This window comes from Bufo gargarizans, chromosome 1, assembly GCF_014858855.1.
Source record: "Bufo gargarizans isolate SCDJY-AF-19 chromosome 1, ASM1485885v1, whole genome shotgun sequence".
Taxonomy (NCBI): domain Eukaryota; kingdom Metazoa; phylum Chordata; class Amphibia; order Anura; family Bufonidae; genus Bufo; species Bufo gargarizans.
The window spans coordinates 264,814,110-264,832,527 of record NC_058080.1 but is presented as its reverse complement, the minus strand read 5'-3'; the positions used below and the strand labels follow the sequence as shown (position 1 = coordinate 264,832,527).

At 42.6% G+C, this 18,418-nt stretch overlaps 1 protein-coding gene across 1 annotated transcript in view; it reads right to left on the bottom strand.

Annotated features, from left to right (window-relative positions):
* Positions 1-11,482, bottom strand: part of GPRIN3 (GPRIN family member 3) — a 172,984-nt gene extending 161,502 nt beyond the window's left edge. Inside the window, exon 1 of the mRNA XM_044276932.1 lies at positions 11,304-11,482. The gene's annotated coding sequence lies outside the window, so the exon portion shown is untranslated. The remainder of the gene's footprint in view (positions 1-11,303) is intronic.
* Between the last annotated feature and the right edge of the window lie 6,936 nt (positions 11,483-18,418).

Genomic DNA, 18,418 nt, shown 5'->3' with positions numbered 1-18,418 from the left:
CTTTGATTACTGCTTTGCACACTCTTGGCATTCTCTTGATAAGCTTCAAGAGGTAGTCACCTGAAATGGTTTTCCCTTCACAGGTGTGCTCTGTCAGGTTTAATAAGTGGGATTTCTTGCCTTATAAATGGGGTTGGGGCCATCAGTTGCGTTGTGGATAAGTGAGGTGGATACACAGCTGATAGTCCTACTGAATAGACTGTTAGAATTTGTATTATGGCAAGAAAAAAGCAGCTAAGTAAAGAAAAACGAGTGGCCATCATTACTCTAAGAAATGAAGGTCAGTCAGTCCGAAAAATTGGGAAAACTTTGAAAGTGTCCCCAAGTGCAGTCACAAAAACCATCAAGCGCTACAAAGAAACTGGCTCACAAGTGGACCGCCCCAGGAAAGGAAGACCAAGGGTCACCTCTGCTGCGGAGGATAAGTTCATCCGAGTCACCAGCCTCAAAAAACGCAGGTTAACAGCAGCTCAGATTAGAGACCAGGTCAATGCCACACAGAGTTCTAGCAGCAGACACATCTCTAGAACAACTGTTAAGAGGAGACTGTGTGAATCAGGCCTTCATGGTAGAATATCTACTAGGAAAGCACTGCTAAGGACAGGTAACAAGCAGAAGAGACTTGTTTAGGCTAAAGAACACAAGGAATGGACATTAGACCAGTGGAAATCTGTGCTTTGGTCTGATGAGTCCAAATTCGAGATCTTTGGTTCCAACCACTGTGTCTTTGTGCGACACAGAAAAGGTGAACGGATAGACTTTACATGCCTGGTTCCCACCGTGAAGCATGGAGGAGGAGGTGTGATGGTGTGGGGGTGCTTTGCTGGTGACACTGTTGGGGATTTATTCAAAATTGAAGGCATACTGAACCAGCATGGCTACCACAGCATCTTGCAGCGGCATGCTATTCCATCCGGTTTGCGTTTAGTTAGACCATCATTTATTTTTAACAGGACAATGACCCCAAACACACCTCCAGGCTGTGTAAGGGATATTTGACCATGAAGGAGAGTGATCGGGTGCTGCGCCAGATGACCTGGCCTCCACAGTCACCGGACCTGAACCCAATCGAGATGGCTTGGGGTGAGCTGGACCGCAGAGTGAAGGCAAAAGGACCAACAAGTCCTAAGCATCTCTGGGAACTCTTTCAAGACTGTTGGAAGACCATTTCAGGTGACTACCTCTTGAAGCTCATCAAGAGAATGCCAAGAGTGTGCAAAGCAGTAATCAAAGCAAAAGGTGGCTACTTTGAAGAACCTAGAATATGACATATTTTCAGTTGTTTCACACTTTTTTGTTATGAATATAATTCCACATGTGTTAATTCATAGTTTTGATGCCTTCAGTGTGAATCTACAATTTTAGTCATGAAAATAAAGAAAACTCTTTGAATGAGGTGTGTCCAAACTTTTGGTCTGTACTGTATGTCATATTCTATGTTCTTCAAAGAAGCCACCTTTTGCTTTGATTACTGCTTTGCACACTCTTGGAATTCTCTTGATGTATATAATTCCACATGTGTTAATTCATAGTTTTGATACCTTCAGTATGAATGTACAATTTTCATAGTCATGAAAATAAAGAAAACTCTTTGAATGAGAAGGTGGTGTCCAAACATTTGGTCTGTACTGTATATATAAATATATAGCAATATATATTTTACAACCCATGTAATTTTTTCTATCTCCCCACACTAATAACATGGCTAGTGGGTAGGGGTGTTCGTGGAGATCTAGTAGATGTAGGAGAGGTCTTGTCCTATGTGGAAAAGCTCTTCTACAACACACAAGATGTGTTCTACTATCAGACAGGGCTGGCTACTTGTAGGTAAGATGACTATATGGCACTTACTAATACAGCCTTTGTTGATATTCTGTGTCGTTTGCTATATTTCACAAGCCATGTCCCCTTCTTAGGCAAATCTTGTCTGCAGTCCACATAGAGATCCTGTCCATAAGATGGCGGCTGAAGGAGGGTCATGTGACCAGACACATCACTCCGCCTCTTCCATTCAAACACACTACGCCAGCACTAACCTCCCAACAGTACAACTGCAGATGGCAGGCACACTGTATTCAAATGGAGGGGATTTCTCTGGTCACATGACCCTCCATCAGCAGCCTTTTTTTGGATAAGACTTCTGTGTAGACAGCACAAAAGACTTGGCAAACAAGGGAGCAGACCATAGAAAATATAGAAAATGGTACAGAATTTCTAGAATATTAGTAAATGTCGTATAATGTCACTGAATATTAATAAATGTCATATAATTATCTTACAGACACATTGGAAAACAGTAACTAGAAAGAGGCCAACCTCTTTAAAGGGTTTCTGTCACCACATTTTTCACTATTAAACAGGCTGACATAATACACGTGCCAATGTCACCGGATCCGGGTTTTTAGGCCTCATGCACACAACCGTTGTTGTGGTCCACATCCGAGCCGCATTTTTTGCGGCTCAAGTGCTGACCCATTCACTTCAATGGGCCCGCAATAAAAGCGGACAGCACTTTGTGTGCTGTCCACATCCGTTGATCAATTCCGTGGCCCTGCAATAAAAATATAGCATGTCCTATTGTTGTCCGTTTTGTGGACAAGAATAGGCATGTCTACAATGGGCCGCCCGTTCCGTTCCGCAAATTGCGGAAGGCACACGGGCGGCTTCCATTATTTGCTGATCCGCGGTTAGCGGACCGCAAAAAACGGCACGGTCGTGTGCATAAGAGCCTTAGGCTCCATAAAAAACTGTTCACCATTGACTTGCATTGTTTTCACTGCTAGATCAGTTTTTTCCCCCCGTTTTTATGACCGGACACAAAACTGCAGCTTACAGCAGTTTTGTGTCCGGTCACCAAACGGAACGCTGCGGGAATGGAAGACATCCTGATGCATACTGAACTGATCACTTTCCATTGAGAATGGATGGATGCATGGGACTAAACGGAAACATTTTTATTTTTGGCATTGAGATCATCGGATCTCAATACCAGAAAACAACGCAAGTGTGAAAGTAGCCTAAGCCAAACAATAGGTGCTACAAATTTAGACAAGCCATGCATCAAATTTGTTAGCCTGCCTGAGCCACCTTAGATTGCCTGAGTCACCTGTCTATGTTTTAGACAGGATTAAATCTGTTACTATTACATTTATATAGTACTGACAGAATCCAGGGTCCAGAGAGATGGCAAAGCCAATTTGTCAATGTATTCATTAAATTCTAGGAGGAACAACATAGCAATGCAACACCACAGTTATGAAAAAAGATGCTCCAAAACCGATCGATTATTGGGAAAACTACGACTCAGGGCTCATGCACACAAGCCTATGTATTTTGCGATCCGCAAAAATGGATCTGCAAAAAATACGGATTACGTCCGTGTGCATTTCGTGTTTTGCGGAACTGAACAGCTGGCCCCTAATAGAAGAGTACTATCCTTGTCCGTAATGCGGACAATAATAGGACATGTTCAATTTTTTTGTGGAACGTATATACGGAAACAGAATGCACACAGAATAACTTCAGTTTTTTCTGCTGACCCATTGAAATGAATGGTTTCGAATATGGTCCACAAAAAAAACGGAACGGGCCCTTAAAGAAAATACGCTTGTGTGCATGAGCCCTAAAAGACATGTCAGGGCAGCGGGTCCTTTTTAAAGTAACATAGCATGCAAGTAGAACGTCTTTTATTCTAATGTAAACGTGTGCTTTGTGTTATCCCACCATTGTAAACCTACGTCTTATCAACAGATACACAGTAAAAAAGTGCAACTGTGTATTTACTAGAGCACACCTACTAAAGAACTAAGGCATGAACACAAGTTAAAAATGAAATTCTCACCAAGGAATGCTAAGCATCCTATTTGCACAGTGCTGTCCCTGCTATGCTGTTGCTGTGGCTCCGGTTAGGAGGGGAACTTGGTGACAAGTTCCTTATGCCAATTTCCAATAATCAGCATGTGAACCCTGTCACTACTCAGCTGTTCTGTTATGGGAGCATATGGCATAAAACAGAACCAATACGTTTCTTAAATGTAGACCGTGTTAAAAGGGTTGTCCGGGAATTAAGAAAATTACTGAAAATACTTAAATATTACTTTATTATAAATATATTCCCAAATACCTTTCATTATTTATAATGGCTTGTGTCACAGGGTAGCGTCACAGGTATAAAGATAGAGTGGAGGTGCACCCCCTGAGCTGCCACCCGGTCCCCTGTCCCTGCCTACTTGCACCACCCGCCCTAGGTGAGGGGGCGCAACTGGGCAACAGTCCCTGACCTGAGTAAGTGCAAGCAGAGAGATAGAGACAGCAGGGAAGTGGACAGCCAATGAGAGGTAGCACTCGAGCGGACAGAGAGGTGAAACAAGCAAGGCACCACCAAAAACCGAAGGTCGAGGCGGGTCAACAAGCGGGGTCAGTCCAGGAGGTCACGACAGTACGAGGGAGGAGACAGAGACAGATCCGAGAGCAGGCCGAGGTCAAAATCCGGGAGGTCACGTCAGTACAAGAGAAGAGGCAAAGACAAAATCCAAAAGCAAGCTGAGGTCAAAATCCGAGAGGTAGCGTCAAGGTTCAGGGAGCAGGCAGAAGAGGTGTCAGGAAGCAGATCAAGGGTCAAATCCAAAGGTAAGCTAAATAACAATAATAATAAACAGCCTAAGGGACCAAAATCACAGGTTACCTGTAGACAGCAGGCTGCCTGTGTTTATAGTGGGGAGTGAGGGTCATGTGACGTGGCCAGCGTCACATGACCGACAGACAGGCAAGTCCATCACCAAGTGATCAGCTCGGCGCTCAAAGCAGACCTAGGAGCAGGGAGCCTCCCAGCTAGCAAAGCCGCACTGGGAACTAGGCCGTAGCTAAGCAGCAGGTCTGTGGCTGATGGGAGACCGAGTGCCCCTTCGGCGCCCCCTTACAGCTTGTTTAGTCTTGAGAGCAATCATTAGGAGAAATAAAATGGCTGCCGTCCTATCAGTACACACAAAACCTGTCCTAATCACACAGCAGGACAAGTTACTTCAGAACACGGAGCTAAAGAGCTTTCTTTTCTCCCCTATGCTATGCTTGTCAGAGGTTATAATCCTGAATACAGCTGATAAGATTTTCATTGCATTGCTGAGAAAAATGAAGTTTTATTATACGCAAATGACCCTCTAGGAGCAACGGGGGAGTTGTCATTACACCTAGAGGCTCTGCTTTCTCCGCGCCCTCTCCACTTTTTAATTGACAGAGTCAGGCATGATGATGTTTTCACTGCCTGGTCCTGTCAATCAAAAAACAGAAAGTGCCGCAGTTGCATAGAGAGCTGAGCCTTTAGGTGCAATGGCAACGCCCCCGTTGCATATATTAAAACTTCATTTTTTTCAGCAATGCGGGCATATATGAACATGGAACCAACACCAATGCCTTTAGCTGCCAAGCGCACATGTAACAGGTCAGCCAGTGTCATAGGTACAGATCTGCTGACAGATGCCCTTTAAAGGTTTGGCAGAGATTACAGATGTATATGGAGAGCTTACCGTCTGTATATATAACCTTGGACACTAGATTTCTCTCATTACCCAAATTCAGTTGTATCAGTATTTCTAAAGAAGGTGTCCGTGTTCATGATACTGAAGCAAGCGTTGCGTCCCCTTTAATATTTACCTGCATGCGGTCTACTTTGTAGTGGTTGTGCGGTGAAAATAAAGGGCTTCCACCAAGTTTTAAAGTTATCTCCTATCCTATGCCCGACCTAACATTCCATTAGATCTAGGAAACGGGAACCTGATTATCGGGATCAGTTAGGTTTCCAGCAGTCGGACCCCCACCGATCAGTTATCCCCATATAGGAGGATAATAGGGGATAATTTCAAAACTTGGCACAACCCCTTTTAAAGCTGTTGGTTCACTTGAATGGGACAGTAAGCTGTAATAACACAGAACCGCCGCTACAAAGTAGACGCTGTGCAGATAAGCACTGAAGGGGACGCAGTGCTCCTTCAAGCAACTGATCGGGGGGCCCGGGGGTCAGACCCCCACCGATCTGATATTGATATATGACAATACAAATTGCACTACAATCTGCAGGCAGCATGTTATAGAGCAGGAGGAGCTGAGCAGATTAATATATCGTATTGTGGGAAAAGATTCAGCAAAACTTGTGATTTATACATTTATATCTCTGCATTTTCTGACTTTAGTTGTACTCAGGGGAGGTCTTATCAGTGACTGATAACTATCGCTGTATGCCCATATAAATCTATATATCAGTCTGCTCAGCTCCTCCTGCTCTATACCCTGCTGTCTGCAGATTGCACTGTTTTTCCTGGTGACTGGTTTTCTTTAACTTAAAACGGAGATAAAATATTCATTTCTTAACTAGGAATGAAATGTTTATTTTTGTAATTACATACATTGTACGCTGAGGTGTAATTAGGGGGAAGCTAAGGCTGCAATCACCTCCAGCCCATAAGTCTCTGTCATACGGGAGGATAACAGGAAACCACAGCTTGCATCAACCCATGAGATGCATCGCAACACACAGAATAAACCTAAATATTATACCAGTGAATGAATACTGGGAGCGTTCTAGCCCCTGTGCCTGGAGATAATGGTACACTGAATTCTTTGATCAACTGGATGCAAATTCGTAAATTTTTATTATTGCAGTTTATGTTCCATTGAATACAAATTACAACTTTAACTGCAACAACGTTTCTGACTTAGTCCTTCACTAGGATAGACAAAAAATAGATGAATACTAAATGTCAGCAGAAAAGGTTACTTATAGGTCTCTTTCACATGGGCGTTACAGATTGGGGTCGGATAGGAAGCGGGTGCGTGGCCGGGATTCAGTTTTTTTTTCGCGCGAGTGCAATGCGTTTTGCACGCGCGTGAGAAAAAACTGAATGTGGTACCCAGACCCGAACTTCTTCAATGAAGTTCGGGTTTGGGTTAGTTGTAGTGTATATTTTATTACTTTCGCTTATAACATGGTTATAAGGGAAAATAATAGCATTCTTTAATACAGAATGCTTAGTAGAAGGTCAATTGAGGGTTACATTTTTTTATAAAAATGAACTCACCTCCTTCATAGCTGCCGGTCTCTGCTCTTTTTTCAGTACCTGTGGTGACGTCACTGAGCTCAGCACATGGTCCAATCACATAGTCCATCACCACGGTGATGGACAATGTGATTGGACCATGTGATGTGACGTCACCACAGGTCCTTTAGCCTGCAGCTCATGATTAAAGAAGTAAGAAGAGATCGGCAACTACGAGATCAAGAGGAGAAGGCGAGTTAAATTATTTTTATTTTTAACCCCTCAATCCACATTTTACTAAGCATTCTGTATTGAGAATGTTATTATTTTCCCTTATAACAATGTTATAAGGGAAAATAATAAAAATCGGGTCCCCATCCCGATCGTCACCTAGCAACCATGTTTGCGGATGCTTGCGATTTTCACGCAGCCCAATTCACTTCTATAGGGCCTGCGTTGCGTGAAAAATGCACAAAATAGAGCTTGCTGCTATTTTCACGCAACGCACAAGTGATGCGTGAAAATCACCGCTCATGTGCACAGCCCCATAGAAATGAATGGGTCCGGATTCAGTGTTCACCTCACGCATTGCACCCGTGCGGAAATCTCGCCCTTGTGAAAGAGGCCATACAGTACCCAGTGTCTTTATTTTAATGCACAGTTGAGTCACATTATTATGATGTTGGCAGAGCATAGCTCGTGAAGTCATGTGAGCTGGCTCGGTGGGTATATAAGGTGTGCGATAGGCTGTCTGCACACATACCCCTTATTGCAGTCATGTGTAAAAGGGGAGATTTATCAGAGTTGCAAAACAGGATGATTATTGGCGGTATTTCTGAAACTGGCAGTTTGTGAACTGTTCACATTCAGCTGTGGTGAAAGTGTTATCGTGACTGGACATACGGCACCATTGTGCATAAGTGACATGGAAACTGCAGAGCACCAGGTGCCATTGATGTGAGAGGTGAACATCAGCAATGAAGGTGAGTGAGGGTGGACCAACACGCTACAGGAGCAGCTCACCTGCAAAATGGACTAGAGGCTACCAGAAGTGTGTCAAACAGTTTGGTGAACCCTACTATATCGCGCTCCAAAGCAGATGGATGGTCACTGCACCTCTCCTATCTACTAAGTTGTATCATCAGACAAGACTCCTATCTTCATAGCTGTATCAGAAGTAGACCTTTACTGATTGGTAAAGGGTTGCCTTCTCCGATGAGTTGCATTTTCTGCTTCATCGAAGGGGTGAACATTGATGTGTCAGGTAAGAAACATCAGATACACTCTATGCAACCATTGCTGGAAGAACACAAGCTGGAGGTGGCAGCATTATGGTCTGGGGAATGTTTTGGTGGTACTCTCTGGGCCCACTCACCCATGTAGAAGGCACTCAACTTATTTGGGTACAAATCAATCCTTGCAGATCACGTACACCCATACATGCTGATTGTCTTCCATGGGGAGGATAGGATCTTCCAACAAGACAATATGACATGTCCCATGTCTAGAAATGTCTGACACTGGTTGGAAGAGCACGACCAAGATTTCCAAGTACTACCCTGGGCCCATAATTCCCCAGAATTGAAGTCAACTGAGCATCTGTGGGACCACCTCAATCATAGTGTTTGCTCCCTCCAGCAGCTGTGGGATGTATTGCAGTCTGCATGGCTCCAGATACCTGTGACAACCTACCAGGACCTTACTCCCAGGCCATAATAATGTGACTTGACTGTACATCAGATCTAAGCGGTACAATGTATATCACATCATGATATAATAGGGTACATTATAAGGGCTGAGTTACAAAACTGTATTTTGTTTCTAGGTGTTATCGGTGTGTGCAAGGGACCCATTAAAATCAATTGTTCAATGTACACGTGGCTGCAGTGGCTACGTGACCCCCGTCAAACAGGATGTTTGACAGGCAAAGAGTGGAGCTAGGCAGCAAGGGTGGGGTACTAAAGGAGCTAGAACCCAGCTGTGGGGAGCAGGTAAGTATGCATCCCTCCACAGGTCCAGCCACATGGGGAAAGAAGAAGGCTCTGGACATCCCCTAATGAACCTGTGTCCTGGACACGGAGTATATGTATAGCTACATGAGGTATCACACAAAGATTGTATAGTCCTCTGGGCACCAGGGACCAGGAGCAACTGCTGCCTCTGTATTCAGAAGGTGCGGACAGAGGTCTATGGGGGAGTGAAAGGACCGGCAGTCTTCTTTTCTGCTGGCTCTTCATCATGGTAACTGTCTCCTGCATTATTGTTCCATGATGAAATGACATATTGCATACTGCCAGCCTCTTGTCTCACATTCACCGCTATATGTCATGCCTCTTGCACTTTTTGCAAAGATTTTCTTTCTGCCTACAAATACAGAGACCTATTTCTCTTTGTCAAACTATTAAGAATTTCAGATAGTACATGTGTCATCATCTAAATCATTTGGCTGCATTCTGCGTTGACTTGTCTGCTATCATTTGCTACTCCAGGGCCAGATTACCTGGCATGATGGCTGAACATCTAGTAATGGATCCCGCAGTTATATAAAACAACCTTGTACCCACGCCAGACTGGGTATGACAACCATGGGGGCTGCAAATCCTCATCTCCTTGAAGATATCCCATCCCTTGTACAAACTGTTTAGAAATATGTAAGTAAATGTAATAATAGAATAATCACGTTCGTCGCGATAACTGTACGGCATCTGCAGGACCAGATAACAGATTTAGCCTTGGTACCTAGACGTCCGGTGCAGATGACATCACTGTCAGTCATCCAGGGGTCGTGTACATCACAGAGGACACCAATCATTGACATAGAGACATAAATAGATAGGACTGGAGTATTTCTATGGAAAAACTCCACAATCCAGCAGTGCTATATACTGCTCTACACCTTCCTTAACCATGCTGCCGATCCAGTGGAAATAATACTAGCCGGCCGCACGCCTGATGTCATTCAAAGCATAAATCTCACTGTAATATATATATATATGCAGAACAGCTGCTGCGCTACACCTGTACAATAGCTATCATCTATTATCTATCTATCTATTATCTATTTATCATCTTTCTATTATCTATCTATCTATTATCTATCTATCCTCTATCTACTATTATCTATTTATCTAATCTATTATCTATCTATCTTTACTTTATCTATCTACTATTATATATTTATCTAATCTATCTATCTATCTATCTAATATCTATCTATCCTCTATCTATCTATCTATCTACAATTATCTATTTATCTAATCTATCTATTCTCTATTATCTATCTATCTATCCTCTATTTATATCCTATATCTATCTATCATCTATCTATTATCTATCTATCTATCTATCATCTATCTATCTATCTATCCATCTCCTCTATCTATCTACTATTATCTATTTATCTAATCTATCTATATATCTATCATCTATCTATCCTCTATCTATCTATCCTCTATCTATCCTCTATCTATCTATCTATCTATCTATCTATCTATCTATCTATCTATCTTCTATCTATCCATCTCCTCTATCTATCTATCTCCTATCTATTAATCAGTTATCTACCCTATTATCTATTTCTGTCTGTCTATCTACTACTTCATTAGCATACCCATAAGCCTGATGCCTTTTTCTTGGCACACCAAACTGATGTCGCACATATCTGACCCTAGGGTGTTGTACACATGCAACATTAAAGAAAAAACTAATTTCACAAAGTGAAGAGACAGAAAGAAGCCCATCCTGGGTGTAAATTGGAGGCACATCATGACAACCATGAACAGCCTAGGGACACTGACCCTTTCATGTATGTTCCTTTAAGTTTGACATGATTTGGGGGGATTCTAGGGGCAGGCAATCCTCACACACAGCAGGCAATGAATCCTCTAGACAACATCTAGTATAGAGTCTATAAGAGAATGCTGTCCCCAGGGGATTATCTAGCCTGTAAGCAGAATATACATTCCCTGTGTCCTAGTCCATGAGGAGTGTCCCTTTATATAGTGCAGCTGATGGACCCCAGTGGACATGGACCCATCCACACTGCAGCCATGGCCCTGGCTGGCACTTTCTATCACAGAGAAGACATAAGGAATGCAGCCACATAGTGATGCATCCAGCAAAGGTCATCAGCAGCAGCAGCTTTATCCCTGCCCTGTAATTACACTCTATGTGATGCTGCATAATCCCCTGTGGAGCCATCACTGGCAGGGACTACCTGGAGCACACAGCCTTCACCAGCCTGATGGAAACAAAGGCACCCACTGCTTCTCTTACCCTCAGAAGCGCCAGCATTGACCTTGCAGGGAAAATCCTCATCTGCTGTCACTGTAAATGATAATCCAATAGTAAATGGGGTGTCACTGGGGATATCCAGGCTTCCCATCCACGGGTGTCACGGGGCAGAGATGGCACCGCTTGCCCTCTATGTGTGCCTTTACCAGCGTCTCCTCTCGTCCAGGAGCCGTGCACAGCAGCAGCAGGTCTACGGGAAGCGTTCTGGCTGTCAGCGAGGACACGCCCCCTGTGATGCTGCCTGTCACTCAGCAGGAGGAGGAGGGTGCTTGCTTCACTGCTCTCCGGTGCAGTACTACTACCACATCAGCGTGTACTGCTGCATCAAGGGTGTATCACTCCAGTATTAAAGATTTCCCACCAATGTTAAATATATGACTTCCAACCTGTTCTAGTCCTTTACAGGTGCGGGAATCTGCCATTCCTGTAAATGCAAGTGTGCCGCCAATTACCCAATGAACGAGCTCATTCATCCAGTTAAAGATCATGCTGATTGCTGTCACAAAAATTACCATTTGCACTTAGCAGATCCTGTGCTGTAAACAGCATAGCTGCCAACTGTCCCGCACTTGCCCGAACCGTCCCTGATTTTTAGACACAATCCTTGCGCTGTCCAGGGCTAAAAAATGAGCTGGGCTAACAAAAACCCTGCCCACCTGTGGGTGTTTCTGGGTGAGTCTTGGGCTAATGCAGCGACTAGTGTTGATCACGAATATTCAAATCGCTAATTTTTATTGCGAATACTGGCACTTCGAGAATTCACAAATATCTAAAATACAGTGCTATATATTCGCATTCGCGAATATTCACTTTTTCTTTTAAAATCTGAACCCATGATCCCTCACTGCTTCTTGATTGTGGGCCAATGATAAGGATGCAATGTCTTTGACTTTAGGAGTAGTGTTGATTGCGAATATTCGTATCGCAAATTTTTATCGCAAATTTTCCGATTTCAGATTTTTGCAATCAAGAAAATAATGACGAGATCACGAATTCTCAAATATATGACGAATATTCACCCAAATATTCGTAAAATATAGCGAATTTGAATATTGCAGCTGCTGCTCATCACTGGCAGCGACCGGGTCCGCAGGGGCAACACATGAGGTGACGGTGGGCTGATGGGGGTAGTAGTTCATGTTCACAGTTAGCAGAGCCTCCCCCGGTCGGAGTACAGTGATGGGGAAGACAGCACTAAATCCTCCGGGGCACTCGCTATTTGCAGGGAACACCCACCAGATGGAAGTTGAGGTGTAGTTGATGGTATAGGTGTTTAAGGTACTTTGGTGGCTGGGTCCCTGTGTTCGTGACACCAGCACCGCAAGGTGCAAATGTTAAGTGTAGTAGTAGAAATGATAAGGAGTCGGTTGTAATCAGTTGAACATTTACTGAATCAATTGTCTTCAGGTAGTCAGTACAGATACAGTTCATTTGTATGGCCTGAGTGATGATTCAGAAATAGGTTCAGTAGTATTTCTTTTATCAGGTTTAGGCAATTGTCAGTTGAGGAGTTCTCTAGTACTTTAGATTTACAGGCGAAGAATAATTAGATTTACTTTAAAGGGAACCTATGGCCGGGATTTTGTGTATAGAGCTGAGGACATGGGTTGCTAGATGGCCGCTAGCACTACCGCAATATCCAGTTCCCATAGCTCTGTGTGCTTTTATTGTGTAAAAAAAACTATTTGATACATATGCAAATTAACCTGAGTCTTCTACGTAAGATGAGTCAGGGACAGGATTCATCTCAGGTTAATTTGCATATGTATCAAATCGTTTTTTTTACACAATAAAAGCACACAGAGCTATGGGGACTGGGTATTGCGGATGTGCTAGCAGCCATCTAGCAACCCATGTCCTCAGCTCTATACACAGAATCCAGGCGACAGGTTCCCTTTAAGTCCGCTTTCTATAGCACTCAGGTACTAAATATACTGTTTTCTACTTATCTTGAGCTATCCAATAAGGGTGTTCCTCCCTCGTGGCAGGCAAACTCTCTGTGACATTATTTGCAGGATGCTCTCCTGAAGTATTCAGGTTCACTATTTCCTAGAAGGCTTCTAGTGAATTAGGACAACTTGGCTCCTTGGTCATCTGGCTGTGTCTGGGAACTTGGAAAGTTATTCTTGGTCACTTGTGCTTGTGAAGTCCATAGGCCAGACTCAGCTCTAACCTTCACTAGGCTTGCTTTATATTTAGACGTAGACCTACTGTCCAGTGCTAAGCTGCTGTGACTACTCTTAGTTTGTCCTCTCCAGGATTGATCACGTCCCGGAGGAAAGAAATTGCAGCTACATGGTGGATAAGGCCTGTTTCTCTCCTCCATAAACTTGCTTTCCTCTCTCACTACAATACACTACACTGGAATGCCCTAGGCTAGACACCCCCCAAACTATATATATTATGTGGCTCCAGCACCACCCAGGGGCGAATGAGTGTAATGACATTGCCAGTCTGATAATAGGATACCCTTCATTGCAAATACATTAACTAAATAGGCAGATGTTTAAAGCATTCCTTTTACACACATATGTGGGACGCTGCACTTATATGTCCCAATTTTACCAACTCAAATGTTGGTAAGTATGCTTCTGTCAAACATCGATTCTGTATGGGGACGGGAGATGACATTAGCGATCCCTCCTCTCCATACAGTGGAGGAGATCGCTGCATGTAATAGCTGCTGTCTCCGCTAGCAAGCAGGTGATTGTTGGGAAGTAATGCTTCCTTCCTGACAATCGCCTACTGTGTCATCCCGTTTAAAGGGACCTTACACCTGCAGATAGTCTGCGTTCATAGTAAAGACTGTATTAGACCTGCTGATTATGTAGGCGATTGTCAGGAAGTAAGCATTCTTTCCCAGTAATCGCCTGCTCATTAATGGAGGAGACCGCTGCTATTACATGCAATGATCTCCTCCACAGTATAGGGGAAGAGGGATCACTAATGCCATCGCTCTTCCGCATATTAACTATATACTGATTACATGGCATGATTTGTCACTGGCAAACAATGATTTTTTAACCTGTTGAAAGATTCCAATTGCCCGATGAACGAGCGTTTGTTCGTTCATCAGGTAATAGGCGGCAGTATTACACTGCCAGATCATCGCCAACAAACGTTACTACAAATTCTCATTAGTGATGATCTGGCTGACTATCTGCCAGTCTAATACACCCTTAACGCTCCTTAGCGATGATCTGCCTGTGTAATACAGCCCTAAAAGCGCTTCCGATTACCCGAGGAACAAGATTATTCATCGGGCAATCACAATTTTTATGCATGCTAAAAATCCTTATTTGCCGGCAGCAGATTGTGCTGTCTAATCACACTCTGCTGCCGGCAAATAATGATTTAGTATGGGGAAGAGTGATGGCATTAGCGATCTCTTCTCCCCATACTGTGGAGGAGATAGCGCCATGTAATAGCAGAAGTCTCCTCTGCTGAGGAGCAGGCAATTGCCGGGAAGGAACGCTTCCCTCCCAACAATGGCCGGCTGTATTGTCCCATATAAAGGAACCTTAAATCCATCAGACGAGCTTTCTGATCTGAAGGTTCATTTGTCCATATGATGGAAATGACTGTGGACAGCCTTCTGCAGCTTGCTACATTTTTAAATATATTCAAGCTATAGATGCCAAATGAAGATAACTGATAAAATCCAGTTGGAATTTCTTTTATTATTTTTCCGTTCACATAGCCATATGGGGCTAGTTTTTTGTAGGACAAGTTGCACTTTCTTATGCCACCATTTAATATGGCATGCAATATAGTAGGAAGCAGGAAAAAAATGAGGTGGAATTGGAAAATTGGAAAAAAACACAATTCTGACACAGTTTTACGTTAAATTTTTTTAATGGCGTTCACTATGCTGTAAAACTGACTTGTGCTCTTCATTCTCCAGAACAGTACGAATCTGGCGATACCATATGTATAGTTTTTCTTGTGTTTTGTTACTGAAAAAAAAAAAACTTTAGAAAAATTTATTGTTTTCTTATCATTGCCATATTTTGACCCTTTTTTTTAATAGTTATGTATATGTAAATGTGTGGGGGCTAATTTTTTTGTGGGACAATCTGTAGTTTTTGGTAATACCATTTTGGGGTGTGCATGACTTTTTGATCACTTTTTATTCAATAAAAAAAAGATAAAGTGATGAAAAAATTGCAAATTGGCCATTTATTTTTCTCCAGTTATGCCATTTACTCGATGGGCTATTTTTTTTTAAATGTAAAAAGTACAGGTGTTTTCGCACATGATGTTTTTTTTCAATTGTTTATTTATTGTTATATTTATTTTGGGGGTAACGGAGAATTAGAATTTTTATAATTATAATTTATAAAAAAAAATATATATTTTTTTAAATATTTTGACCATGATGTCTGAGGAGTAATATGTCCTCAGTCGGCATTACAGCCGATCGAGACATTAGCTGCTGGTGTCTGCTGTATGAAACATCAAGCACTGGATGGCTATGGTGCTCACTCTGCTCTGGAGCAGGCACCATCTTTAACCCCTTCCCAACAGCAATCTGTATATATACGTGATAGCTGCACATACCCCGTGCAGCTACCACGTATATAAACGTTCTGGCAGCTCTTCTGGATTAAAGCTTCTGCCCCTGCCCTGTATGCTGTCACGGACAGCATACAGTGCAGTAATGCCGGCAAGGGACCAATCAGAGTGGCCCCTTGCCGGCAATCGATCCGATTGGTTAGTCTGTACAGACTAACCAATCGGATCGCGGCAGTGAAAAAATGCAGATTTCAGGCTCTGATCTGCGCTCTGCAGATCAGAGCCTGAAATCACAGTGTCCTCGTGCCTCCCCACCTGTGCAGCCCCCCCGATCTGTGCAGCCCCCCATCTGTGCCCTATCTTGTATCCACAGTGCCCCCTCCTTGAGTCCGCCCCCTCCATTCCTTCTGCTGGCGTGACGCGTGACACCCTCCCTCCCCCTCCCCACTTCCAGCGCGGCCCCCCGCTCGGTCTGCCCCCCTGCTGTGTTTGATGGCAGCGGCTCCATTCCTGAGCCGCCGCCATCATCAGAGTGTCAGCTCTATGCTGACACTCTGCTGTAAGTTCTGTAACCCCATAGATGCCGCGGCAGCGGCATCCATGGGGTTAATAGAGGGAGGGGGCTCCCTCTCTCTACCATCGGGGCTGCTGCGCTGTGATGGCAGCCCTGATGGTTGCCATGGCAACCGGACGCTTTGCAAAAGCGTCCGCTGTTGCCACCTACAGGGCATCTGAATGTATTACACTTTGCAATGCAAGAGCATTGCAAAGTATAGTACAGCCCCACTGGATCTTCAAGATCCAAGAGGGACTTGATAAAAAAAAATGTGAAAAAAAATAAAAGTAAAAATAAAAAAATAAAAATGTAAAATTAAAAAAATAAATTGCCTTTTCCTATAAAAAATGAAAAATAAAAAAACTACACATATTAGGTATCACCGCGTACGTACCTATCGTCTCTATGAAGATATCACATGATAGACCCCGTCCGATAAACAACATAAAAAAAAAAAAACGGTGTAAAAAAAAGCAATTTTTGTCACCTTACATCACAAAAAGTGCAACAGCAAGCGATCAAAAAGGCGTATGACCCCCAAAATAGTACCAATCAAACCGTCATCTCGTCCCGCAAAAAATGATACCCTATTTAAGACAATCACCCAAAAAATAAAAAAGCTATGGCTCTCAGACTATAGAGACACTATAACATAATTTTTTTGGTTTCAGAAATGCTATTATTGTGTAAAACTTAAATAAATAAGAAAAAGTATACATATTAGGTATTTCCACGTCCGTAACGATCTTCTCTATAAAACTATCACATGACCTAACTCCTCAGATGAACGCTGTAAAAATAAATGAAAACTGTTCCAAAACAGCCAATTTTTGGGTCACCTTGCCCCATAAAGTGTAATAATGAATGATCAAAAAATCCTATGTACCCAAAAATGGTACCAATAAAAACCTCAACACTTTCTGCAAAAAACGAGCCCCTGCACAAGATGATCGGCTGAAAAATAAAAAAACATATGGCGTTCAGAAAACCAATCCAGCACAATCTGCCTTCCAAAAACCGTATGGCATTCCTTTCCTTCTGCGCCCTGCCGTGTGCCCGTACGGCAGTTTACGACCACATGTGGGGTGTTTATGTAAACTGCGGAATCAGGGTAATAAATATTGAGTTTTGTTTGGCTGTTAACCCTCAATGTGTTAAAGAAAGAAAAATTATAAAATGGAAAATCTGCCCAAAAAGTGAAATGTAGAAATTTCATCTCCATTTTCCTTTAATTCTTGTGGAACGCCTAAATGGTTAACAAAGTTTGTAAAATCAGTTTTCAGTAACTTGAGGGGTGTAGTTTCTACAATGGGGTCATTTATGGGGGTTTCCACTATGTAAGTCCCACAAAGTGACTTCAGACCTGAACTGGTCCTTAAAAAGTGGGTTTTGGAAATTTTCTTAAAAATTGTAAGAATTGCTTCTAAACTTCTAAGCCTTCTAACGTCCTAAAAAAATAAAATAACATTTCCAAAATGATGCCAACATAAAGTAGACATATGGGGAATGTTAAGTAAATATTTTATTAGGTATGACTTTCTGTTTTAGAAGCAGAGAAATTGAAATTTGAAAAATTGTGAATTTTTCCCAATTTTTGGTAAATTTGGCTATTTTTTCATAAATAAAGGTGAAATATATTGACTCAAATATATGACTATCATGAAGTACAATGTGTCACGATAAAAAAATCTCAGAATGGCGTGGATAAGTAAAAGTGTTCCAAAGCTATTACCACATGAAGTGACGCATGTCAGATTTGTAAATTTTGACCTGGACACTGGGGCATCAATGACCCTTGGTCATGAAAGGGTTAAAGACCCGACATCCGCCGTACATGTACGGCGGATGTTGGGATGGAGTTAAGTAATTTTTTTATATGAAACCTAACTCCACAGCGCTACCATTACAGAACCTATGTTTATTTCCTACTAGTGTATATACCCAGAATTGCTTGAGTAGACATCTATCTATAAGGATATTTTCTAATGCTATTTATACCTAGAAATACTCATTATTGTATTTGGCC